We start from the raw sequence: 25,801 nt of genomic DNA on the forward strand, positions 1-25,801 counted from the left end.
AGAGCACACTCTTCGCCTGGAAATACTGAACTATGCCGTTCGAGCCGCAGGCCCAAGCCTGATTGTGGATGCTTAAAGACTTTTTGTAAATAATTAAGAAAAAGAAGATTACCTAGCGCCTAGGAAGCAGAAATTCCTAGGGACCTTCCCATAAGTTGACGGAGAAGGGCTAGGGTTGTCTGTGTTGAAACTTTTAAAGACTTTTGCAAAGGAGTTGCCAGCTTCCAGTTGTGGGGTTCGAAAGACTGAAGGAACAAAAGAGACTGTAAAGGGACGAGAAGAAAAGAGCTTTGTGTTGAAATAAGAAAGAGAATCCTACCGTCTGACGAGATGGAAGCAGGCACCCATGAGTCATAGGGCCAAATGTATAATAAGCACACTAATTGTAGGAGTGATACTTCTGATAGCTTTAGTTGTAACAGTTTCATATGTAGTGGGACAAGAGGGGGAAGCAAGGGTACCAGATGAGAGGTCTGTAGTGACACCAAAACCCACTGTTGCTGGTGAGAAAGGAGAAAGTACACAGGAAAAGGCGTTATTAGCAGCAGAAGCCCGCAGATTACATATGGATGAGTCCCAAGGTGACTTTAGGTCAAACGCTTATGCTAAACTTCTGTACGAATACGTGGATGCCATGGAGGTTAAGGACTGCTATATCTGCATGCAGTTGCCGGCGTCTGTAGATGAAGGCATTAGATACCATCACCTCCCGCTGACATATGGCATTACATGTAGCTTATTGCTTAGTATATTTTATGGGAGAGATAGTTTTGAATACTATTTCTCCAATTATGATCCAGTGTTACCAGAAGTCCCAAATTACAAGAAAATGAATAAATGGGACTACTGGAAGAGTGAAGACAGATTGGCCAAGTTTTTCATCCCTTGGATTACCTTAGATACTTCACATGCCCGCAGAAATAATTTGACATGCAAGGTGTCAGAGGTCGAGAAAAAGTTTATAGGGCAGGTGGATGATCGATACAGAAGGCAGAAGATTTTGAAAAAATCAGGACAATGGAAAACAGATTGGACCGAGGAAGAGAAGGCACACAAGAGAAAGGGTAGTAGTGGTCCAATAGCTTTGGATAAAGCGCAGAGAGGAAAGTTATGTCTTCACAGAGCCAAAACGTATTATGAAAATGTATACGTAGGAGAAGTCAGTTGTGAACATGCTTTCAATTTAGAATATTATACCAAAGATTTCTTGAAAGGAATGCAAGTGATTCCAAATGTATATTTTGTGTGTGGAAGAAATGCTTACGTGAGACTGTCTGATAACTGGTATGGCTCATGTTATTTGGCAATTATCTTCCCCAAAATATACCATGCCCAAGACTTAGAGATCATCGAGGGCAAGGCTTCAGTAAGGGGGAGAAGAGACCTGGGAGATGCGGAAATGGTTGGAGATGTATTCGGAGCCGTATTTCCTCTTTTAGGACTGATCCTCAATGATGTCAAAATTAGACGACTGGCAACAGTCGTAGATAGGTTGTCTGCTAGCACTGCAAGGTCCTTAATGCTGGTGGAAGGAGAGATGCAATCGATAAGGGCCATGGTACTCCAAAACCGTCTTGCATTAGACGTCCTGCTAGCAAAGGAGGGCGGAGTCTGTAAGGCTTTGAGGGTCCAGGAATGTTGTACCTACATTCCAGACAATTCAAAGCCCCTGGAGAAAGTTATCATGAATATAACTAATATCCACAAGGAGATCGAAGACCTAAGTAGAGAAAATGTTTGGGAAAAGGTGGGCCATGGAATGGGTGACGTTGGAGGTTGGTTCGCCAACTTGGGAAAGAGCTTCGTATGGTATGTGCTGAAACCTATCATCATAATATTGATCTGTGTGATCATGTTGTGGGGATTGGTGAGGGCATACAAATGGTATAGATCACAGAGATTGGAGAGAGCCCAGAGAGAGCAGCTACAGAGATTGGCTGCAATACAAGACAATCAGTATAGGAGCCTGAGGGCTCTGGAAACACAGAAGCGAGGAACGTTAGCGATTAGTTCAGTTTAAATGTTAGTGATGACCCCTGGAGGTCATCAAAGGGGGGAACTGAGAGAGCGCAAACTGAACGAATTGTAGCAGTACATCACACTTACACGTAGTACGCACAATCATGAAGAGAAATGCCATGAGTGCTAACATTATATTCATTTATATTCTGAAATGTGTAGTTAATCCAGAGATTTATGTAGAAGTGGAACTAATGCAGAAATGTATGCACATGTATAACCTTAGTAGACGTGATTAATCCTGAATCCATGTCGTGTAGCTGCTAAAATGAAAGAATGACATGCTGTAAGCACAGAACGGAGTAGGCCTCAGGGCCAGAGCTGAAAGGGTTTGGGAAAGGTATTCATTTGCCCGACATGGGTTGCACTAAATGATATCTAGTAGTTAGGTATGCAATAGGTTTATATTATATAGATGTGTTTATATAATCATAAAGTAGACTATTAACATAATGTTGATTAATGAAGGATTTGAAGAATATAATCACTATGAGAAATGTTGTAGGCCTGAAATGTTTAGCCATGTTTGATTTACACGTATTAGTATGAGCCAAGTGCGCCGAGACGGAATGTTGCAAACTTCTGTTAGAAGTTTATGAGAATTGGGATCCTGGCTGCAGATGTCTGTCTACAAATGGAAAGGGGGATCCAATTATATGCGGAATGAATAGAAGGTTGTTCAGGGAAAGGAACCAGACCTGGAGGAGGGTTTAGGAATGTTTGAGGGGTATCAGCGGGCCGGAGAAGAGTCTGAGAAGCAAGGTCAACTCTAACGCACGAGGCCTCAAAGAAGAAAACCATGGAAAAAGCCAGAAGCGACATCACGTGAGGGGCGTCTCTCGAGGGGCGTCTCAAATGAGATTGTGTTTTTGTATTAGGGACAGCACCCCTGGGTGGAGGGAGAGCAGACGCCTGAGGACCCTTTAGAGAGCGGATGGGTAGGCAGAGAGGGGTCATGACCGGCGATTATAGGTTTTCATCTAGCGACTAAGAGTGGGTGATCTCCCTAGGGAGTCATTCACCGCTGACACCTTTTGGTAGGTTGGGATTCTGTTAAGTAGGGATATCATCCAGAGCAGGGTAGGGACAGCCTAACCTGACCCTTTTACTCCGCCTGTAAATGATTGAGAGAACACAATATGTGTCCATGCTTGCAGCTCTATTAATATTGGAGCTAGTTTTGGTAGTTTTCTTTGCTCGCCTGAGGGTTTTCAGAGAGCACATGTATGTAATTGTACCCATGTATTTGGTGAATATTATGCTGAGATGCTTGTATTTACAACTTACCCTAACTTTATAATAAATCCTTGAAAGCTAGAAGTTGTTTGTGGTTCTTCCGAGCGAAGTCCATTATTGATTGAACTAACCTGGTAAGAGATGCACCTTCTTTCCTCAAAGACAGGCAACAAAGGTTCAGTCGACCAGAACGGGGTTTAGATCAAAGGCGATAAGATAGCGATCAAAATCCCGCCCCCGCAACTGCAAAATCATAACGCTGTCAAGTAATAACTGCTGTTGGTTTATGTAAAGGAAACTGCCATGCACGCAGCAAGATACTGTAGGATGTTCGAAAGCCCTATCTTTAACATTAGTTTGTTGACTGTTTTTGCAGTAGTGGCTGCTACCGATCGGCAGTGGTGGTGTGGGCCGGAACAAAATATATATATTTTTAAAAAGCTCACCTGGGCCGGCCGGCGCCTCTTCTCCATCCTCTTCTTCCTGTCTCTGCCAGCTGCAGGAAGGAGCAGGTAAAACCCGGGTTCCCAGGCTCCCCATAGCCAATCACAATGCTGCAATGCAGCGTTGTGATTATTCTGAGCACCTAACCATGGCGCTCAGACGGGGACTGGGAGGCTTTGCATGTTCCTCACCAGGCTGCGTAAAGTAAGCCTGGTGGGGAAGCTGCAAAGTGTGTACGACTGTTTGCCTAACACTCTCACGCCGGCCGAGCTGTCAAGCGCACTTAAGGAGTGCAAACCACTCCTCTCCCTGCCCTGCCCAGAGAGTCACTCACTTCCATAAGAAAAATAAAATGATAATAACAACACATTATCATTTTGGTTTTCCTATTGAAGTCAGTGGAGTGACGCTCCTCCACCTTAGCGGATGAGCCGCTAACTGTTTTTCTTATAACATACTATGTATGCATGTTAAAATTCCAATAAACGCATTTTTTAAAAATAATCTATTGTTTTTTTGCTCATTCACTTCGTCCGAATCTGATTTGCAAATGTTCTAGTGTTTTCCACAAATAAATACTCCTTTCTCACAATTGAACATGATGCGTACCAGAGTCTCTAAATGAGTTTTACAGAGGTAACATCTATGTGTTTTTTGGCAATTCTCAACCCTCTCCCTTTCACTTCCATTCTAGGGAGCTCATTAAACCTTGCCAACACCATGGTTTTTCGTTCTTTCATTTCTAAAAAAAACCAAAATCAGTTTAACGAATTTACAATTTGCGATCACGAACAAGATTGTTTAGATTGTTTACATTTGGGCTTAAATAATCAATGTCTCTTTGAGCTCGGTCGATAAACGTCCGTCCTCCAAAGTTCTTTTTTTAAAACTTTATTTATTGATTTCAAGGTAATACATGCAATCAAAAGTACGAAATAGTGAAAAGCGATCAGATCATATGTACATCGCAAACCTCCAAAGGTCTTTATACGTTTATTTTATTAATTCTGCAATCACACTCCATTGTACAGTGTCTATTTATCGGACACCTTGTGCTTCTTAGTTCCGACAAAAATTGTTCGGATTATGAGAATACATCTGAACACCAAAACATGATTAAAAAGTATTATATTGAAAAAGCATATCTCCCAAAACATGCAAGGAATACCGTGAGGGGGTGAGGATCGTGGCGGAGATGCACAGTGAAGGAAACCGATAAAGAGAAACGAAGGGGAAAAAGCAGGGAAAAATGAAAAAAACGTGAGAGCGAAAGAAAAAGTAAGAAGCAGAGGAGAAAGAGGAGGAGCTAGAAAACAGAAATGAGGGGAGATGAAATGAAGTGTGGAATGAAGAAAGAAATGTGAAAGAAAAGAAGGAAGAAAAGGTGAAAGTTTGATGGAAGTGTGGGAGAAAGGATGAATGAATGGATGCAATTGTGAAAGGATGGATATGCAAACGGGTTAAAGGAAGAATAGATTTAAGACTGGAATGATGGGATGTAACCGCGAAAGGATGAACAGGAGAAAGGGATGATGAATGTAAAGAACATGGAAAAAATAAAGGAAGCAAAAGTAAAGGGGTGAATGGATGGCCACATGATGTATTGATAGGTAAAGAAATGATGTATATATGAAAGGATAAGGTGTAGGAGGTGGAAACTTGAAGGGATGACAGATGGCTGGATGAATGGATGAAAGGGTGGATGAATCGAGGTATGGAACGAGGCTAAATGGTGAAGAGAACTCTGATAAGAAGGGTTGTTCCTCGCTTCATACGCCTGGTGTTATTAGAGGTTTGATTCACAAGGGGTGTACTTTATTTGTTTGAACTCGACTTTGTTTAAGCTTTAGCAAACTGGGGACAGAATGAGGGCAAGAGCTCTAGTTAATCCATAACACATGATCCAACCAGATTTATATGGATCCACAACCCCTGAAAAGCCAGACGAAATTGACCAAATAGCTATATTTTTGGTAACCGCCTCAGGACAAGGTGAACTCGTAGGAAAAAGGTAGGACACCATGTAGAAACCCCTTGGCTCAATATAGTAGGAGAAGGTGATGGAGGAAAACTAAAAAAAAAGGAAGAATATGAAAAGTATGTATGTGGAAAAAATACACTAGTATACAGATGATAAACTAAAGCTAGGGTCGACAAGACACAATGATCAGGAAATGTTTTAATGTGTCTGTGTGGCTATCCCGCTTTTTAGGGACAAAAGAATATAGACAAAATCTAACGCCAAGGAGGAGTCCTGTATCTGGGCTAGTTCGAGCTCAGGGTTTTAACCCGTGAAATGTTCCATAGGAACTTAGCGTCCGGAAGACTTGGTTTAGGAGAACTGAGCTGGGACAACTCCCTATGGAGGTCGTCATCGTGGTAAATGTAAGTCCAGTATTTATAAAGCGGGAACAGTTACTCAGAAGCATCCCGGCGCTGGTGGCCATCGGGAAGATTAAGCAAGCTGTTGTAAGAAGTAGTCTCTGCTGCTTTCCTGTGAATGGGGCTTACCCCATCCTTCTCATCTCTCCCTTCACTCCGCTTATCACCTCACCTCCTTTTCAGCTCCAGCTTGGGCAGCAGCTTCTACATTCATTCTGAAATTGGTGATGCCCCTCCAGACACCTTTGATGTGTTTGACGTCTTTGGTTTGTCTCGAGCAGTTTATTCAGCAGGACCTGTGGGTAGCGCTCTAGTGCTCCGAGGGTCTCAGGCTTGAGCCCCGGAAGCACTACCCACAATGTATCACTTTCTGGCCAGGCGTGGCCAGAAAGCTTTAAATAAAGGGACGGAGGTGGCACGGCACTTCCTGTCCACACCAGTGCAGTATTGTGTGTGTGTCCAATATATTAGCTCTTCAAGCGGCGCAGCGCTTCAGGCCCTGTCAGGCCCTCGCAACCCCCACACTGGCGACGAGGATGGGATCCGCCTAAACCGAGCGGCACCAGGCCACGGCACCCCACGCCCGATTGACAACTGCCCGCACACGCCGGTCGTAGCACCGGAGCGGGGCGAGGACGACAACAAAAGCGAGGCCACCACCTGAGACAACGACTCTCTTACCGGTAAGCAGCGTATGCAAGGAGCTGCGTGTGGCACCGGCGACGGCAGCAGCAGGTCGGCCCAAGCGAAGAAGCACGCCGAGGAAAACGGCCCAGCGGTAGGCCCAGCAGCGCGCGCATGCGCAGGAGTGAGGCGCTGACGTCGTCGAGAAGGCCCAGAAGAGCGCGAGAGCAGAGGAGCGCTCTGATCCAAACGAGCGCGAGGCCCCGTGAGCACGCAAGTGTCCCGGCGAGGCTGCCGGGTGCGCATCAACACGCGCGGAGGGGCGCATCAACAAGCACAAGCACAAGCAAACGGAGAAAGCACGCATACACGACAGACTGGGAAATAAACACGCAAGGAAACACCTATTTGGCATACAGTCACCAAGCACAAGCAAGTGCAACCCACAAGACAAAGAAAGGCACTCAGTAGGAGCGCGCCAAGCTACCACCCAACTCCAGAATGTCTACAAACCCAGGGGGAGCGACTGGTGGAGTGCAGCAACCAGCCACCCCGGCACAGCAGGCAGGACCCCCAACACAGGCAGTAAATCCAGGAACACAGCCGCCACCACCGTCAGTTCATTCACAGATCCAAGCCTTGCCACCCTTCAGTGAACTGATAGATCCAGGTACAGCAGCACCCCGGTGGGCCGTGTGGCTCGGACAGCTGAACAACTACTTCACTGCAACGAGGGAGAAAGACAACGAAGTAAAAAGATCCCTACTACTACACTTTGGTGGCACAGAACTGTACAAACTATTCAAACACTTACCAAACACGGGGGCCGACACCGACTATGACGCAGCAGTTGATGCACTAAATGCACATTTCGACCCCCAGTTAAATCCACACTATGAACGTTTCAAATTCCGCCAATCCAAACAGAGAGAAGGGTAAACCATGGACGCGTTTCATGCACGCTTAAGAGACCTGATGAGCACATGCACAGATGATGACGAAAAGAAGGAAGTTACCGCACAACTCATTCAAGGATGTCGCAACAAGCACCTGAGAACACTAATTCTAAGACAACCACGCATAACACTCGAGGAAATACTAATCCTTGCCAGGTCCCACGAGCTATCAGATGCCCGTGCAACCGCAATGGAGGCAGCCCTGAACCCACGAGCAGATGTGGGAACCACTGTGAAGACGGAAAGAGTAGACGCAGTCCGCAGCACCAATCGGGGAGGCAGAGGAAGATGGCCGACCAGAACACCGCGCCGAACAACATGCGGATACTGTGGCTGAGAGGAGCACAACCAAGATGGCTGCCCAGCACGTGGCAAGACATGCTCGAAGTGCGGAATACCCAATCATTTCGCAAGCGTATGCAGGGGTGGCTCCCGAGGAAGAGGAGTGTCAGGAAGAAAACCAATCACAGGAGCCGTGAGGCAGCTATCACTAGACGATGCAACGTCGTCTCGATCAAACAGGTCACCGAGACAAACACAATTTGACGAATCCTCCACAGAGGATGAAGATGAATGTTACTACGTATCATTCGTAAGTGAACTAAAGAGACGGCGAAGGCCCCAGCCAAAATGCCAAATACATATCGACGGATCTCCAGTGACCGGCGTCATTGACACGGGAGCCACCGTGAATGTCATGGGAATCCAACACTACAAAGCACTGAAGCCGAGACCCAAGCTAGTCCCCTCAAAGGCACGAATACTAACATACGGCAGCCAAGAACCCCTCCCGCTGCGAGGGAAGATGGTAGTCCAGGTGAAAGCGGAAGACAACGAAGTGACGACGACCTTCCATGTAATAGACAAAGAAGCAGATCTGCTCGTAGGAAGCAACACAGCGGAAGACCTCCGCCTCATTGCGTTTGCAAACGCCGTCAAAGCACTCCAAACGGAAGACATCCTGGAAATGTTCCCCACACTCTTTGAGGGCCTCGGCACCATCAAACGACCGCCGATCAAACTACACATCGACCCCGCCATTCAACCAGTGGCGCTGAGGCACCGAAGAATACCATTTCACCTGCGCACCGCCGTAGAAAAGGAACTTAACCAACTTGAAGAACAAGGTGTGATTGAGAAAGTATCAGGGCCAACACCGTGGGTATCCCCGATGGTGATAGCCGAGAAACCACGCCAACCAGGTAAAATCCGCATCTGCATAGATATGAGGATCCCGAACAAAGCCATTCGACGGGAACGACACCTCACTCCAACAGTGGATGACATCCTGACGGACTTGAATGGGGCCCAATGGTTCTCTAAGTTGGACCTTAACGCAGGATATCATCAGCTCAGACTAGCGGAGGAGAGCCGCTACATAACAACATTCTCAACGCACCTGGGACTGAGACAATACAAGCAACTGAATTTCGGCATATCGTCCGCAGCCGAGATCTTTCAAAATACAATTAAAGAAATTTTATCCGGACTTGAAGGAGTACTGAATGTAAGCGACGATATCTTGATCCATGCCAAAACGAGTGAGGAACACCACCAAAGACTGAAAGCTACCCTGCAGAGACTCGCACAGTATGACAAAATGCCAGTTCTTCAGAAAATCAATAGAATTCTTTGGATACGTGTTCGACTCAGACGGAGTGAAAGTAGACCCATGCAAATCCCACGCTATCAAGAACGCTCTAGCACCCACAACCGCGTCCGAAGTGAGGAGTTTCTTAGGGATGGCACAGTACTGTGCAAGATTTATACCCAATCTAGCTACAATCGCAGAGCCCTTGAGAAACCTGACGAAGAAGGACAGTTCATGGAAATGGACAGACTCTGAAGACAAAGCGTTTCATCAAATCAAGGAGGCACTGCTGGACAGCACAACGATGGCATACTTCAACACGGCGAGACCCACCGAGATATTGGTAGATGCCAGCCCAGTAGGCCTAGGAGCCCTCCTGTCACAAGAAACCGAACCCGGGGTGTGGGCCCCATTGGCATTCGCAAGCAAGGCACTGACAGCGACAGAGTCGCGATACTCACAAATTGAGAGGGAGGCACCGGCCGTAAAATGGGCCTGCGCCCATTTTCACCTCTACATATCTGGCCACCCGTTCAGAATGGTGACGGACCACCAACCGTTAATTCCTCTATTCCGAGGCACAGCACCTCACCCACCACCGAGGATTGAACGCTGGGCCATCCAGGTTCAACAGTACCAAATGGACCTTGTGTATAGAATTGGGGCGAAGAACCCGGCAGATTTTCTGTCACGCCACCCCCTCACCGAAGGGCCACACAATGCAGACCAAGAAAGCCAGTCCGAAGAGTTCATCAACATGCTATCAACGGGAGCATGCCCCTGTGCACTAACCGCAGATACCATCACTTCCCACTATGACAGTGATGCAGTTGTCATAAGGGTGAAAGAAGCAATACACTCAGGAACGTGGGCAAATTTCCTGAAGGATACCAATGGGTGGAACGAGGCAGACAGAACACGCCTTCACCAGTTTTGGAAGATTCACAACGACCTCAGCTGCGCTGACAATGGTCTAGTACTGAGAGGAGCTCGCGTGGTCATCCCCAAGGCCCTACAAGAGAGAGAGCAACCACCCTGGCACACAAGGGACACCAAGGCACCCGCAGGATGAAAGCGAGGATGCGAGAGAAAATATGGTTCCCCAACATGGAGGAGAGCGTTGATGCCCTCGTGCGGGAGTGTCGGGCATGCCAAATTACCAGCAGGCCTGAAGCACCAGCCCCAGGGATTACGGAAGACCATGCCCCATCGCCATGGGCATGGCTAAGCTTAGACTTTAGGAGTTTCCCAGATGGGAAGATCACAGTAGTACTAATGGACAGCTACACCAAGTACCCCATAGTAGAAACAGCAGCATCAACCAGCTTCGTGAACATTCGCCCCATCCTCAGCAAAGCATTCGCGTTATTCGGCATTCCGATTGTTATCAAAACAGACAATGGACCCCCATTCCAGGGGAGCGAATTCAAAGAATTTCTGAAAAAACCTGGGAATCAAACACCACCGAATCACCCCTCAGTGGCCACAAGCCAATGGTGAGGTGGAACGTTTTATGAGGACAATAAACAAAGTACTGCGAATATCATCCGCAGAAGGAAGTGACCCAGAAGAAACACTGCAAGCTTTCCTAAGAGAATACCGCAGCACACCACACAGTACCACCATGCAGTCACCATGGGCGTTGATGCTGGCCGGACCACGGAGAGACCTAATGCCCATGGCCGACAACTGGACTCCCACACCCTACTCGCCAGCAGGCACACAAGAACGGAGAAGAAGGACCAACGAGAAAGCAAGTTGCAAGAGGAGAGCCCAAACAAAGACCTTAAACCCGGGGGAGACCGTGTTGATTCGAACAAGGAGGCCAGGAGGAAAATTCAAGACACCATTCGAACCGGAACCCTGGGTCATCAAGGAAGCAAGAGGAACGGCAATCACAGTCAGCCGAGATGGAGAAGAAGTGACTCGAAATATATCATGGTTCAAACCTATACCCACACCGAGAGAACAGAACTCCAACCATGACCCATCTGCAGCAAGGGAGGAAGAAGAAAGCGCAACAACAACCAGCGCAAGCCTGTCACCAGACACCGCAGAAGAACCATCCCTGCCATCACCAAGACCCGCTCGAGACCAGACGCCCCTGAGAGGCAAGTGGCAATACAACCTTAGACCTAATCCACGGCCCAATCACAGACTGGCTGATTTTGCATGTTAAACTTTTGTTCAGTTCATTTTCAAAATCCAAGTTGGGAAGGGATGTAGCGCTCTAGTGCTCAGAGGGTCTCAGGCTTGAGCCCCGGAAGCACTACCCACAATGTATCACTTTCTGGCCAGGCGTGGCCAGAAAGCTTTAAATAAAGGGACGGAGGTTGCACGGCACTTCCTGTCCACACCAGTGCAGTATTGTGTGTGTGTCCAATATATTAGCTCTTCAAGCAGCGCAGCGCTTCAGGCCCTGTCAGGCCCTCGCAACCCCCACACTGTGTACACAGGGCGATGCTGTCTGCTCGACTACTGGTGGAACGCACTTAAAGCTAGAAGAGCCATGTCCGCATGCCTTAAGCACTCCGAGGGATCTCCTTGCTGCCCTTCCACTACATCGATGTATACATTTTGTTTGGCAGTATGTGTACTTCCCCCACCTGAATAACCGCTTTTACCTTCGTTTTTACACAATTTTGCCCTCGTTGCTAGTAAGCTCCTTTATACCCTATGACCCTGGGTGGAATAAGGCAGTTTGTGCGCTTTACTAATGCCCATAACATATTAGACACGTGGGTTTGCAGCATGCGGGAAGAAATCTAAATTCTAAAAAAGGGAAATGTGCAAAAAACGGCGACACACCAACGTGCACCACATACATTTTGCACTCCTGCCAAGGAAAGGAGTATTCACGGGGTCAGAATTCCCTACACTGCCTTTGTTTCGGTTTGCACTCCGATGCTGCGGGTGTTTCTGCAATAAATGGTAAGTATTAGAGACCTTCTGTACGCACAGTCCGCCCTTCTGTTTGCGCGGTGACACTCGCACTGATTGCAACAAGAAGTGGATTCCGCGTGCCGGATGTGCGCAGAAGGAATAGGAAGTGGCTAACCGAACCTACAGGGCAGCAAAAAGCTCACCTGATGTCTAGACACAGGAAACAAAAGTAAGATTGCATTTACATAGCGCTTACTACCCCTGATGAGCTACATAGACCACTGTAAAAGTCTTTAAAAGTTCTTTGAAAGCTGGTAACACGTCATACTATTAAAGATCTCCGATATGGCTGCAGTGTGCAGTGCTAGAAAGACGCTAGAGTGCAGCGGCCATCAGAGCCACGCGCACCTGGCAGCCTTCTTTCATAGATCTGTACTGCAAAGACTGCATTCAGGCTGAAGCGTTTGAGTAATGGCTCCAGTTTCATCCCTTGAGACAGAACCGCCCCCTAAGTACATTTTGAAATGAAACAATACACCGCAGCCTGCTCTTCAGACACTCGCACAATCCTGTCTTGAATTGTGATTGTTTTAACAGAGACTTAATGAAACACCCACCACTCAGCTCACCGGAAAACACAACCAGGAACATAATTGGCCAATTGTTCCTTTGTAATGGAAACCAGTACCTACATCTGAACAGTTTGGCAGTCAATGGTTACCCATGATCATATGACTGCATACCTATGAAGTGTCCTACAGCAGGACGGCCTCCCAGCAGGTGCTCAAAGGCCTCTAGGCGCAGGGGTTGCCTGAATGTCGCAGAAGGATTTGTTTCATTCAGTCAAAGGCTGCTTTGAGGAGGCAGTCACTGCATCCCTAGGAGTGCGTAATATGGCCCCGCAATGGAGGGCACGGAGCGTGCACTGGACTCAGCCTTGAAGATACAGGCACTCTCCTCACCTTCTCCCTCGTAGGTAGGCACTGTTTCACGTCACCACACGCATCTGGATGCCCTGCATTGTAAGCACTATATGAATGTGCATAGCAGTTCCAAGGCAATGCTGGCCACACAGGTTGAGGAAAATGTTATTAAATAAACACGTGCACACGTGAATCTGGGGCAGCCTAAATTTAGGTACACAAGTTACTTGGTGTCACCCAACCACCATGCTTCAAGACAAGTGCATTCCTTTTGCAAACTAAAGTCTTAAAATTTGTGTTAGCAGAATTAGTTTGACTCATGTAAATTAAGATAACATCCAGAAATCACTTCTTAGTTAAATGAATGTCCAGGACTGCAAACGTGGTAACCTGTCAGGGTAACCTGGAAACATCCCTACAATCAATTTCTTTTTTTACGCTATGAAGAAGGCAACGCCCTAAGGCAGCTGCTTCCTCATGGTTAGAAAATACTACAGTCTTTCACAAGCCTTTATTTGCAGTTCCACAAACGTCTGGTGCAAACCACCAGCTCCTCAACCCCACGCAGTCTGGATTCAGGACAAACCACAGTACAGAAACAGCACTCATTGATGCCACAGACTACAGCCACATGATCCTTGACAGAGGAGACACGGCAGCCCTCATTCTCCTGGACCTCAGTGCAGTATTTGACACAGTCTCACACCCCACCCTCACCAGGGGCCTACATGAGACTGGCATCCAAGGATTTACTATCTGCTGGATTTGCTTCTACTTAACAGATAGAACACAAGATGTCAGTCTGGCACCTTACTCCTCGAATGCCTGTAAAGATCTCTGTGAGGTGCCTCAAGGGCCTTTCCATTCCTGGACAGTACTTTTAGTAGGCTTAATAAAAGAAGGAGTTTGCTTATTTCACCAGCTGGTACGTCTCTCTGCATGTCATTAAAACTGATTTTTTAAAGAAACCCTTAACTTAGTCATCTACAATTACGGGAAAAGTTGCTAACTTTTACTCGCCGGTCAAGTATGCTCGCAGGGCAAGTGACCAAAGACTACCTGTATTTTAGATACACTTCTTACATGCTGTAATAAAAGCCTGATGGAGATTGGCTTAACTCTGCCAGGGATATAAAAGTAGTGGTATTCGTAGGACGTTCCCAGAGGTTCTTTACAATGTTAAAAACTCAATAGACTGAGTAGCCTGCGGCTACAATCTTATGGATAAAAAAACTGGAAGCAAATTTTTCGCATATAATTTTTGTATGCTCTGATGGCCAGAATGTAAGTACTGTTAGAGGTATATATTCAAAAAGTGGTCTGGGAAGAAGTAAAGGTACCAGATTGTGCTGATCTTGAGACCCAGTCCAGGAGGAGGCTGTTGCCTCAGTGCTGATCAAATTAAATGGATGATAAACTCTCACCCACCTATTGGTGGCATACTTCATCACCGGGTCCTCTCCTCAAACCTGTTGAAGCATTCCAACTTGTGTGGGCTCAGTCCTGTGTAGGGGGGTTCCTTCTACCTCAATTTTCCTTGTTGAGTAGGTGGGCCACCTTGTGCTTTGAAGAAACTCAGACTTAAAAAATTCCAGCAGATGGCACGAAAAGACCAAATACCTCTTAACAAGCAAGAAGTTTGTGAATAAGCTTCTGCTTTTCCCCATATTGTAGAGGGTTCGGATCACAAGATTGTCCCAATGTTGTGGCTTATGGTGGGCTTGTGAGGGCAACCATCAACTTGCAGTAGTCCAGTGATGAGTAATTTAAGATGACTGGATTGGCTCATATAGGAACACTGCTTCCTAGAATGAATGAATGTTGTACTTATTTGTGGCCAATAAATATACCGATTAACATCAACTGTTGTGTGAATTTGGACCTCTTATATGGTGCAGATTTAAGCCAAATATTCTTCTTATTCTGAGTATTTTGACCTTAGGTACTCTTAAGTGGATTGTTTGAATGCCATGATTAGGTTGTTAAAATGGGGTAGTTGGGTTGTTTATGATGTACAATGGATCAGCTGGAAAAAACTAGGCTTCGAAATGTAACTTACCTTTAATATAATTTTTTTTTTTTAAACACAGCAAACCCAGCCTCGGTTGATTGTTTAAAGTGGTCTTTAAGGCAAGATACAGAACACAGGATAGTCCGTGTGGTTATGAGCCACTATCACTGGTTTTAACCTATCATTGTATGGAGGTGTCGTCAAGACACTTACTCATGCATAAAGTTCGGAAGATGTAATATTTCCCCCTCTCTCATGTAACTGCCCATAACACGTAAATACTTTTCATATCTGTAACAGTTTTCATGTTGTCCAACGTTCGTAGTCCCGTGGCATGGTTCATTATGTACCGTTCGCATGACTTTCACAATTGGCTAGTTCGTTATTAACGCAAGCTTTCCCGTTAGCACAGTGTACTCTTAAAAAGACATAACGTTTTGACAACAATGGAAATGCAAACTCTTTTCAGCCACAGTGTGTATCACATGTTAGCAGGCATGGCTCACAGCACTGTAGCATGCGTGGGCCAGTGGTTGTTGAAAAGCGGAGAGACGTTCAACAAGAAAGATCGCTTTCCTATACGAAGTGGCCTTTGGACACAGCAGTGGGAACAGAAGAGCAAGGAGACTGTACACGCCTCTGTCTCAACATACACATGGAGTGACTGGCTCTGGGAAAAACCCAGGCTGTGGACATGGACATCATGTACCAAGACTGCCGAAAAACTGAATAAGATGTGGGGATTAGGGTTCTCAAACTATGTTGGTAGCACCCAGCGCTTCGATGCAAAAAGAGCAAGGAGCACCAGTAAGCAGCAAATGTTGGCAACATGGCTAACTCCATTCCGAGAGTATATTACTGAAGCAGAGGTTTTACTCTGAGGGACCAGTTGCATGCCGACCCTGGGCCAGTACCCAAAAACCCTAAGACTATGATTCTGTCCTTGAGCCTGGAGCAAGATTATGCAGCCAATTACATCAGATGCATTTTTTACCATGTTTCCAGCTTAATTTTCTCTTCGGTAGATGTAGGAGCCATGCTTCTGGACGTCATACGGTACTTTCTTGTCTTTGTGAGACACTGTGCAACAGGTACCCACTCTGTGAGTATTATCTAAAATACTCACCTCTTTTGAGCAAGTTATGAGCACTAACCTGACCACTCAATCATTCAAGAGTCAGTGCACAGCTCTTCAGGCTACCGATGCTCACACACATGTACAATATGGTTTTTCCCGATTGCCATTTCAGATCCCTACGTTTTTCTATCTCTGCACGGCTGGAAGCGTAGATACAGGGCCGGTTCTAGGATTTGCGAGGCCCTGGGCTAAAAGGGAATGTGCGAGGCCCCTCTACTGTCGATAAGTGGCCCCTTGCAAGGAGACCATTCACAGACACTGTGGGAGGCCCATTGTCCAGCATTTTGTTGCCCCCCACAGTTTTAACTTTGAGCCCACAAGCATTTCTCACACCTTCAGTCCGATAGGTGTGAGAATTGCTTGTGGGCTAAAAGTTAAAACTATGGGGGCGCCAAAATGATAGACAATGGGCCTCCCACAGTGTCTGTGAATGGGTCTCCTTTCAATTGAAGGGAGCGTCTCCCTCCCTTATGTATCCAGACACCATCCCTGAGAGGCCAAGGGAGTGGGGCCCCTCCTTTTCAAAGAAAAGTGACGCCTTTCTTTGAAATTGATCGGCAGGGATCCGACAGGACACATCACCAGTACGTGGCCCCATGCTGATGGGCTGAGTGCGAGGCCCTGGGCAGCTGCCCACGCTGCCCAGGCCTAGCGCCGGCCCGGCGTAGGTGCAGTACAATCTGTAGTAACCGATCCAAGAAGGCATGAAAGACAAGTGCCATGACAATAGGGAAAAGGGTCTTAACTTCAGAACAGAAGGAAGCCTTTTCATCTCCATGCTCTAGCAGAGCATGTGGAAGAGGTGCTGGAGATTGAAGACCAGATCAGATTCGGCTATAGAAGTGCACTTCATATAGACACTCGCATCTACATACAACACCTGCCCCATGCATCCATCATGAAAACGATGAACCTTTCAAGAGCTGAATACACATGCCAAACAGTTTGGATGTTTGTTTTTTGGCACAGGTCCCAGTGCTGAAGCTGTCTACATGGAGTAAGTACCTCTACATAGATATGAGGCCAATCTCATTAGGGCTGATCGTTCCTTTCTCACCAGTGTTCGATAAATGCAAAGTTAAATGAGACTACATTCAAGTCTATGCCCATTACAAATCCGATCCGATGTAAAAGGCAAACAACTTACCTGTTTTCCATTCTTGCTAGTCTTTCTCCTTTCCACATGCAATATGTCTTACTACACATTTTGGTGAGTACAGTATTGAAACATGGACGAAAATATGAGAGATCTAGGAAATTTATGGATAAACAAATGCAGAGGTATGGAGAAGATACAAATGCATCAATATTATATTGACATATTGAAATTCTATGTCAGGACTGGAGGCGAGGATTATGCCTTCTTTCTCCACTTTATTATACAGCAGCGAAGATATAACAATGACTACATTTCCCATGGAAAACCGGGAACATGTAGTCCAACAAGCAAAAAACAAACTCCTGGCAACAGCCAATGAAAGGCCCAGTCCCAATGTCCAATCAGGGCCCAGGGAGCCCTCACATAGTCCTTCCACAGTGTCCTCTCCTCCTCTTTCTTCGCTGCTGCGCAGCAAGATAAGTACCCTTCAGGCTTTTTCTTAGTGTTTTATCCTTGTTGTGGTGATTCTTATGTCTCTTTAGCAAACGCTGCTTTTGTTTCTTGTGATTTACATGTTTGTTTAACACGTGCTGCTTTCAACCTGTGTAAATTTCGCTTCCGCTGTGTTTATTGCTTCATTACGTGCGATTGTGCTTGCGCGCGTTGCTGTGCCTGGTTTTCAGCTTTCGCGCGGCTTTTACTTTGGTAATTTTATCGTGAAACGCTTTCCGCGTTTATGGTTCACCTCTCCCGCAGCGTGTGAGCTGCGAGAAGAGAAATTGCTGCGGCTACGGGTTTCCCGTACCTGCGCAGCTGCTGCTGGCATTGCTCCCCGGTCCTCCCGCCTTTAGAGGGCTTGCGAGTAGGTGCAGACGCAGCACGCTGTTTGATCTCTCTTCAGAGAGTTTCAAACGTCGCGCGCGCGTCAGTTGGGAGTCCTGGTTTGAGGAGAATGCCCGAGCGGTGTAGTGGCGGATTTTCTGTGTCTGTATACCGCGGTTCTTGTGCCCCACCCTCCGTGCCTAGATTCTAGATTTTTACATCAGGACAGAGTCTGTATTGGCAGCAGAAAGCTGTTTAACACCTATTTTGGTCTTGTATTGTTAAAGGGGACACAAGTAAAAAAGGGACATTGCCCAGACCGGTTGCCCTGTAAGAAGAGGGTTGTGAAAAATTCTGTTGCCAGCTTTTTGTCCCTGGGCTTGAACCCATTGATTGGCAGTTTCCCGCTGGACAAAGTGTCAGGCTGCCACCCAGCCTTTAATAATCCTTTCTGTTATAGGCCAGTGGGTGCCCACACAGTTCATTTTTCGCAGATACACACTGTGTGATGTCATGGAGTACTATGAAGACTATCAGGAGGAGGAAGACCCCCTCGCTGACATGCCCTGGGGGGACGCCTTCTATGAGGCAGTAGATACTTCCATTTATAGGGCAGTCGACCAGGCCATTTCCCCCTTGGAGGATCACGTCAAATTGAACAGGCTTTCGAGAAGCTCTCCCAGCGGATTGCTCCTTCCTCCTCCCAGACCCCTGTTTCAGCACCCCAGGACTCTCTTAGCTCCCCTCCACCTAAGAGTGCTCGTGCGGCAGGTGTGGATGGGGATGCTTTTGACCACCTTAGGCAGGCCTTTATGGCCAGCTGGCCGGCTGCCCCTTCCCCCCCGGTTCCGGGTCCAGCTTCCCCTCCCAGTCAAGTTTCCCTCCCTACAGCCCCAGCCTCAGTCCCTCATGCAGTTCCAGGGACATCCCAAGACCCTCCGAGCACGGCAGACATGGTGGACCCCAACGATATAGTCCACCCGCGGTCCTCTGAATGTACCCCGGCCGATAAGATGGCGGCTTTAGTGGCCGCCCATATCCGGCGACCCTTGAAAAGGAGGCTCGCAACTGTTTGCGGGCAGAGTGCCCTCGCCCCCCCCTTGACGGGAAAGTGGCCCTGACACCAGAAATTGACGCGAGGATGGGCACCTTTCTTCCAAAATGTATTAGGGACCCCAAGAAAGGCATAGACAGATCCTGGAGTGCTTGCCAGGATAAGGTTTTGTGAGCAACATTTTCTTGGTCGACAAGACCGATGGGGGAAAAGAGGCCAGTGATAAACTTGTCCGACTTCAATCAATGGCTTGTTTATCACCATTTTAAGATGGAAGGGATCCATCTTCTCAGGGACATGCTCAGACCCCTCGATTGGATGGTCCGTCTGGACCTAAAGGACGCCTATCTGGTGGTTCCAATTTTTACACCCCACCGGCGTTTCCTCCAGTTCCTTTGGGGTCACCACACTTAACGTCGCTCCCTTTTGGTCTCTCGTCGGCTCCTTGGTGCTTCACCAAGTTGCTCAAACCGGCGGTAGAGTTTTTACGGTCCAGAGGTGTCAGAATGATCGTCTACCTCGACGATATGCTTTTGATGGCGGCTTGTCCGCACCGCCGGTTGCAACACCTACAGATGGCGGTGTTGCTTCTTCAGGACCTCGGGTTCGTGATTAACGAGAAGAAATCTCGGTTGCAACCGACCCAGAGCATTACATTCTTGGGGTTCGTCATAGACTCCACGGTTTCCACGCTCAGTCTTTCAGGCAGGAAGGTAACCAAAATCCGTCACGAGCTGCGGCGAGTTTTGTCCAGACCACAGATCTCCCTCTGGCAGCTGGCTCGAGTGGTAGGCCTTTTGTCTGCCTCCATTCAGGCAATTTTACCGGGCCCGCTCCATTACAGGGCTCTTCAACGCCTCAAAGGATACTTCCTTCGATAGGGGTATCCGTATTCTCACACAGTCGGCTTGTCCGCAGAGGCACGGTCCGAAATCCAATGGTGGTTGGATTACATGGAGGCGTGGAATGGGACAGCAATCTTCGGTTCTGCCCCGGACATGATTATAGAATCGGACCCCAGCAGGCTGGGTAGGGGGCCCGCTGCGGAAACCTCTCTACAGACGGGTTGTGGTCTCGCGACGAACAGAAGTTACACGTAAATTGTTTAGAACTTCTGGCGGGATCTTTCGCAGTGCGTTGCTGGACAAAAGATTAAGTGCAATCTTGTGTGACACTGAAGATGGACAACATCTCGGCGGTCCGTTATGTGAATCATTTGGGGGGCACCAGGTCAAAAGCCCTGTTGCATCTGGCGGTACATTTTTGGCAGTATTGCCTCGACAATCCGGTTTCTGTCACAGCAGAGTACCTGCCAGGCCGGGACAAATCTGGAAGCAGACTTCCAATCGTGCCACTTCCGAGATTCCAGTCTTTGGCGTTTGGACCAGTCAGTGTTCAGGAGTCTGAACGACCTTTGGGGTACTTTCTCAGTAGACCTCTTTGCTTCCAGACTAGACCACCAACTTTTACATTTCTACAGCTGGAGACCCTATCCACTGGCGGCGGCGACGGATGCGTTTCTCCAGGATTGGAGTTCAAAGCAGGGTTACGCGTTCCCGTCATTTGCCATGATCAAGAGAGTGACGGCGCAGGTTCGCAGACAAGCAGCAGAGCTGGTGGTGATCACACCACTATGGAAGTCACAAGTATGGTTTCCAGTTCTTCTGGAACTTTCTTGGGATTTTCCAATCCTACTCCCCCTGTTTCCGACCCTCCTCCTGAGTCCGAACGGGTCTCCTCACCCTCTAGTGTCCACAAACTCACTGAGACTCATGGCATGGCGGATTTCCGGGGTCGATGGGAAACCCCTGGCCTTTCGCGAGAGGCTGAGTCCTTTATCTCTAAAGCGTGTCCAGACAGTACTATCAAGGGGTACAGGTCCGCATGGCACAGATGGACCCGTTGTTGTCTGCGACAGGGTTTCGATCCCTTGGTCTCAGAGGGGGTCCACATCGTGAACTTCTTGGCCGAGTTAGTCTCGGAAGGTCTGGCCTATCGGTCTATCAATACTTTTAGGTCAGCTGTCTCTTCCGGTCATGTCCCTGTGGATGGGGCTCCGGTGGGTGAACACCCTTTAGTTTGCAGACTGTTGATCGGTATTCGCCTTTCTCTACCCACAGAACCACGTTATTCCGCTCTTTGGGACGTTAATCTTGTCCTTGACTTTTTTTTATCCTGGCAGCACAATAGATATCTCTCCAGGAAAGAATTGCAGCAAAATTGGCCAAACTCTTATGCCTCATTACTTGTAGGCGAGTGTCAGACATGCGTGCTTTGGAAATCTTTGGCAGGATTTTCACTTCGGAGGGAGTGACGTTTACTTTGCTTAGGCGAACTAAGTGCCATACTAGATCAATTTCCTACCCACAGTTCATTGATTCCCCGAAGCTCTGTGTGGTGAGTTGCCTTAAGGCTTATGAGGAAGCAACAGAAGAATTTCACCCTCCAGGCGAGAGAACTCATCATTTCATTGAGAACGCCCTTTAAGGCGTTTTCTTCACCCACTATTATCAGGTGATGCAGTAAGCAGGCATCAGCCTTAGCCAGTTTGGAGCACACTCCACAAGGGGTGCTATGGCTTCGAAGGCTTTCAGTCTCGGTGCGCGTCTTGAGGATAAACGCGGCGGACTGGTCTTCAGATTCCACATTCAAGCGGTTTTATTTCAAACCGGTCTTGAATTTGGCACATTTAGTTGTGGGCAAGCTTTGTTATGTTATGTTAAAATAAATTTGTAAAGCGCACATACACAGAGGAGGTTTCTTGGCGCTGCAATGTTTTACAACCCAAGTCCAAGTGCGCAATTAGAAAGTCTGACTAAATAACCAAGTTTTAAGACAACTTCTAAAACTGAGGAGAGTGGTACAGAGGCGTATTTCGGGGAGGGGGAGCGGAGAGAGTTTCAAAACATGGGGGTCAGGACAGCAAACCTGTCACCACCAGTGCGCTTTAATCTGTAGGAAGGGGTGGACAGAAGCAGCTTGTGTGCTGAACGAAGATTAAGTGTGGGAACATGCTTGTGAATCAAATTGTTCACACATTTAGGGCTTTTACTATTAAGGGACTTAAAAATGAGGCACCCAACCATGAAAGTGCAGTGCTGGATTACTGGGAGCCAATGGAGCTGCTTCAGGAGGGGAGTAACATGAAGATGTCTGGGATGGTGAACAAGCAAACGAGCCGCCTGGTTTCGAACCAATTGTAAATGTTTGAAAAGATAGAGGGGAATGTCATGGTAAAGTGAATTGGCATAGTCAACATGAGACATGACCATAGCCAGAATCACCTGAATTTGAGCTTCATAGGTAAGGAACCTGAGATCTTTTTTATTTTCCTTAGTTGGAAAAAACAGGTGGAGATCACTGACCCTATCTGAGCCTTCATTGTGAGATCCTGGCTGATGATGATCCCCAGGCTTTTGGCCGAAGTCGATGGCGAGCTTTGAACAAGCATAATCCTCGCCTCCAGTCCCGACATAGAATGAAAAATTTCCTAGCTAACATAATGGAAACTTTCAATTCTATTAAGGACTCGGAAGTGAGGATTATCCCACCCTAGCTTCCTGGAGGAGACCCCCCGTATGTCAGTAAGTAATGTAATTTTGTTTTTCGGTTGTTTTAAGTTTGCTTATCCTGCACGGTGTTGACTTGGATTACTGTTCCTCAGTGCTTCTTCGGTAATGTGTTTACTCTTACCCTCAGGCCCGGATTCCAACAAGCAGGACGTCTGAAGAGCAGGGAGTGACTGTCTACGCGCTCAGAAAGAGGAGGAGAGGACACTGTGAAAGGACTATGTGAGGGCTTCCTGTGCCCCCTGACATTGGGACTGGGCCTTTCATTGGCTGTTGCCAGGTGTTTCTTTTTCTTGTTGGACTACATGTTTCCGTTGTTCCATGGGAAATGTAGTCTTTGTTATATCTTCGCTGCTGCATAATAATATGGTGAGGAAAGAAGGCATAATCCTCACCTCCGAGTCCTTAATAGAATTGAAACTTTCTGTTACGTTAGCTAGGAAATATTTCATTCTGCGCTAGATGATAAGTGCATTGGTCACTTTACTCTTTCACTTGCAGAACCTTTATCACATGCAAATGAAATTATGTAAAATTGTAGTACGAAGTCTGTGTGCAGCTGACAGACGCAGTGAGATGCAGACCAAAGCGTCGCCATTCTGCAAAACATAGTTAAGCACATATAGCATATCTTCGCTGCTGCATAATAATATGGTGAGGAAAGAAGGCATAATCCTCACCTCTGAGTCCTTAATAGAATTGAAACTTTCTGTTACGTTAGCTAGGAAATTTTTCATTCTGCGCTAGATGATAAGTACATTGGTCACTTTACTCTTTCACTTGCAGAACCTTTATCACATGCAAATGAAATTATGTAAAATTGTAGTACGAAGTCTGTGTGCAGCTGACAGACGCAGTGAGATGCAGACCAAAGCGTCGCCATTCTGCAAAACATAGTTAAGCACATATAGCATATGTGGATTGAAATTTCTCTCTTTCACTTATGTGATAAAAAAAACAAACATGTTTGTTTGTTTTATAGATATTTCAGTATTCTAAACTTCAACATTGGCTGAAAGCAACAGAGCAGTGCACAAAACAATGAAAGTGTGACAAGCAAAACTACTGTTAAAAGGAGATGTTTAGACATCCTGCTGGAGAAGTGTGGACAAGGATGTTTGCAGGATTTTATTTCTTAGGGTGGAGTTGAGGTGGATTTCTGTAGCAAAGAGGCAGACTGTGTTGAAGGTTTGGTCGCATGGCTGATTCTCGCCTACCTTCAGTAAATTGGCAAAAGGGAGTGTTATGCCTGCAGGGCTATTTATGTTTGTCCATTTGCAAACAGTAAACATAGCTTTGGTAACCATGGTATGGGTTCATGGTATAGAAGCAAAAATAATGAGGCGATGATTCCACCAGATCAAGGTAGTAGCACCATATAATTTTAGAGAGGGTGAAATGTGTGTGGAATGGATAGGACTAGAGATGAGAGGCGTCAAGTCCAACTCCCAAAAGTGATGCATTGCGAGGGGCGTGGCTAGCAGCCAACGATGGCGGCCGCAGCTTAGGGAGGCTCCCGGGTAAAGGCGGCTTTCCGCACCAATCCGTACAATTATCCTGATCTACTCCGGCTACAAAGGGTGGACCGGACCCGGAGTCCGTGCAGCGAGCGTCTACAGAACTTTTGGGTGCGGCGGCAGGCCGAAAAAGCACACTCCCGCTGGCCGGAGACGGAGGAGGAGCCGGGCCTACTCTCGACCGCGAAGCCGCGGAGCCACAGTTTGGGCAGACCCGGCCGGAAGCGACCTGAAGCCGGGGCCGAGGGACAGGAAGTGTCGGCTCGTCAACTGCGTCACTCCGAAGACCCACGAAAACTCCTCACAGCGACCCGAGCTCAAGAGCACACTCTGCCGTCGCCTGTTGACTCTCTCCGGGCATGCAAAATCCTGCCGGAGGCGCGGAAGGCGCCGCGCACGTTGGACTCACCGCTGCCATTACCCGGCGAAGACGACCGGGAAGGCCGCTAGGCCGCCTCAACAATAACTGCGCCATGTCGCACAGGGGCCCCAAAAACACAACAACCCAGGCCAAGTTGGACAAATTTGCATACGAGAGACGCTCACCCCCCCAGGACCAAAGCAAAACCGTTGGGAAAATGGCGGATGCCGAGGTGGTGAGAAAGGCCATGCTGGATGATGTCCTGGTGGCGTTGGCGCAAGTACAAGAGACTGTGGGGGCCACGGCAACTGAAGTCACCTTAATCAGGGCGGATCTCCAAAAAATGAATGAGCGGGTCAAACAGGTCGAAGTGGTCACAAAATCACTGGTCGAAGATGTGTCCGAACTGCAGACAGCGATGGAACGCCTACAAACTGACAATAAACTGCTCAGGGACAAACTGGACGACCAGGAAGGTCGCTCACGACGCAATAATGTCCGCATTCTAGGTGTACCGGAATCGGAAGACACAGGGGCCCTAGACCTATATGTGGAAGATCTGGTGAAAAATCGACTCCAACCCAAAGGCCTATCCAATTTCTTCTCGGTCGAAAGGGCCCACCGCGTTCCGGGGGGGGAAACCCAGGACGGGATGCACACCACGACCGATACTGGCGAGATTGTTCAATTTCCGGGATCGAGACGCCATTTTACAGGCCGCAAGAGTGGCGCCGGCCATCCAAATTCAAAACTCGAAAATTGCCTTCTTCCCGGACTATACAGCGGAGGTGTCTAGGAAGAGGAGAACATTTCTGGAAGTCAAAAAAACCTTGAGAGAGAAAGAACTACCGTACTCAATGGTATTCCCGGCCAAGCTACGTGTGGTAGCGGCCAAAAAAGTGTGGTTTTTCGATTCTCCGGACACGGCCCGGGACTGGCTGGAGGGCTGGCACACCGTTGGACGACAGCGCAGGACACATAGACCGGATCAAGATCGCAGAGGAGGCAGCAGGAATGGCTCGCAGGCATCTGGTCGAGTGGAAGGTGCAGAACGCTCACCCTCCCATGGATTTGAAGGGGGAGGCGGAGATGAATGACTCCGGCTACGAACTCTGTAATGAATGCGATCGCCGATCACCGACCTAACTTGGTGTTTTCATAGCTGCACGTTG

At 47.6% G+C, this 25,801-nt stretch overlaps 1 protein-coding gene across 2 annotated transcripts in view; it reads right to left on the minus strand.

Annotated features, from left to right (window-relative positions):
* IQGAP2 (IQ motif containing GTPase activating protein 2) overlaps positions 1–25,801 on the minus strand; it is a 1,114,959-nt gene that overhangs the window by 482,949 nt on the left and 606,209 nt on the right. The gene's annotated exons all lie outside the window — the stretch shown is intronic.

The sequence above is a fragment of the Lissotriton vulgaris genome, chromosome 3_1 (genome assembly GCF_964263255.1).
Source record: "Lissotriton vulgaris chromosome 3_1, aLisVul1.2, whole genome shotgun sequence".
Lineage (NCBI taxonomy): Eukaryota > Metazoa > Chordata > Amphibia > Caudata > Salamandridae > Lissotriton > Lissotriton vulgaris.